The sequence below is a fragment of the Oryzias melastigma genome, linkage group LG1 (genome assembly GCF_002922805.2).
Source record: "Oryzias melastigma strain HK-1 linkage group LG1, ASM292280v2, whole genome shotgun sequence".
NCBI classification, from domain to species: Eukaryota; Metazoa; Chordata; class Actinopteri; order Beloniformes; family Adrianichthyidae; genus Oryzias; species Oryzias melastigma.
The window spans coordinates 16,352,305-16,355,012 of NC_050512.1; positions in this window are offsets into that span (position 1 = coordinate 16,352,305).

Below are 2,708 nucleotides of genomic sequence, written 5' to 3' on the forward strand. Positions count from 1 at the left end.
GGGGTCAACTGAACAAAATGTAACTCAGAAAATCAAGAACAAAAGCCCAAACCAACTTATGCAAGAGAAGTTTCATACCTGCTCATCAGACCAATGGCACAATAGGAAGGGAACTACAAATACAAACAGTAAAAACTTAAATATTAACTAAAGAAGTAAATTACTTGTAATTAGATTAGATTAGAATTAGATTAGAATTTGTTTATTTCAAGCAATAAAGACGAAAAAAAAATCATGTGCAACACAATCGATCATCAGAAGTTTACATCCACAAAGACATGTCAAATACAGGATAACTAAACACTCAGAGATTGCCTGAAAGGGAGTGGGAGGAAACGGATTTATATAATCCCACTCCAGTTCGATCATACCATTTCCTTTATGTGTATTAGCATTATCCAGTTTGTAATTTAAGATCAGATATCTTTACAACATAGATTCAGATTATTGGGAATCGCCATGTAACAATAAATCACATGACTATGTAAGTAGATATATCACCATTTCACACTTTGTCATTGCATATGTAGATCTATTATCAAAATTCAGACACAATGTGCAGATTATTTTTCATTAGAAAAAAATCATAACACAAATATATATGTATGTAGACTATTTTCCATTGGAAGAGTCATTAAGGTAAAGCAAGTATTACAGAATGTATGCAGATTTATATAAAAATATTCTGCAAAAAAAAAGTTAAAACATAACAAATGAACTTAACTTACTGTAAATGTGGGGCAGTGGGTTGTACCCTCACATACGTCTTAATTTTCCTCGTCTGAGCTGGCATCTGGCTTAAAACTGTACAACCGGATAGCCTAGATATTGCTCTGTTTTTGTTGCACCTAAAGTTAGCTCTGGGGTTGTGAAGGGCTTTAAGGTACACTGTAAAAACTGAAACATTGGATTAATTCACAAAAGCGCTGTAATTTGTTAAATGATTAGTTTTCATCAAATTAACATTTTGAGTTGAGGGTTTAATCAACTAAAAAATGTAATTTGAAAAAAACGAATATATAGAAATTGTATTAATTGATCCAATGTTTCACGTTTTACAGTGTAGCAGGAGAAAGTGTAAACAAAGGGATCATGGGAAATGAGTGCTGGTGTTTTGCCCACACCTCAGGGATACATTTGTAATGAACTCCTGCCGCTGCAGAAACTTTATACTAGAAAACAACAGTTTTATTTTATTTATTTATTTATTTATGGTCTAAAAATGGCATTATCATAAATAAAAGAGCACTAGGAAAGCTTTTACAACAAATTAAAAGATGATTGGAGTGGGAACAGTATTACCCTGCAGTTCCTTTGACTTTTATATATTTGTCATTTAAACATTTATTTAAATATTTATGACAGTTTGGAGTACAACCAAAATGCTGCATCGTGTCCTTTGAATTATTCATTTTAATCTAAAATCTTAGCAAATCAGTCAAAAGTTAATTAAAAAAAGACACAAAAAAAATGTTTTGTGTTTTAGTTTTGAAAAAAAAAAGTCACTAAAATTCAACATGATAAGGACATATAGTACAAAACAGGGAACAATTCCACGATCCTCAGACACTGCTAACTCATGTTGGTAAGCTGAACAAAGATGTGTGAATTACAATCTGAAGCAGATATACAGTATTTGGTAAAAAAAAAAACAAACAAGTTCACATTACAATTTAATTTTTAAAGCCAATTTAGTTTGTTTTTGACATAAACCATATCTCAAGTTTGAGACACTGCTTCCTGATTGAAATTGGAACTTTGACTGCAACCGCTCCAGAATCTTTATTTATTTTTTTAGCTTTTTTGTTGGGCTTGCTGACACAATTAGGATAACTGCTCTGTTGCTAAACTTTGGTCATTTCATTTTAAAGGAATTCAGTCATTTTTGAATGCTTTCTCGTAGAATATTTTTATAGCCCATTAAACATTACATTGTCAATTGGAAAGCATCCCTGGACCAGCACACCTCTACCAGCAGCACATTCAATCATTAGCGATGTCTTATTATTTTAATGTCAAACAACAGATGTAATAAATCACTTCTAAATATTTTAACTTTATTATCCAGCTGAAAGTCTTGGATATGCAGTAGTGAAATGTTTGATTTGGTTGTCTCTTTTTATATCAAAAGTAAAAAGCTTGTTTTTCTGTCCTCTGTGTTTTTTTTCTGAAAATCCTCCAATTAAATTACATTTTTACACAACACATTTGTATTTATGCTGAAAACTGACCTCCACTGAAGCAATAAAATGGCTGCGGTTGTTTTTAGATACAATGCTACACCAGAGGTGACCTTTTGACTGAATTGCTGTTACTTCTACTCTTTTGTTAACTTTGGTTGACTGATCACTCCATTGAAGGTTAACCACTGTTCCTTATATCGTATAATAACTCTCGCTATGGTTTGTTAGTGTTTAATCAAAGCCTTTAAAGACCCACTCCAAAGAAAATGGTGTTTTTGGTGTTTTTAACATGTTCTTGTGGCACTTTTCTTATAAAGGAGGACATAAATAAAATAATATAAGACTAACTGTGTATCTGAGTATTGCTTTATTCAAATCATGATGGATCAGGAGGAGAAAAAGCTCATATTCGTGACACAGTACCTGAAACAGACGTGCTGAAGTCCTCCTGATCCGCTCCATTCTGATGCATGGGTTTGTGGGAGGCTGGGGGCTAACGGGAAACAAAGGGATGATGGGATGTCA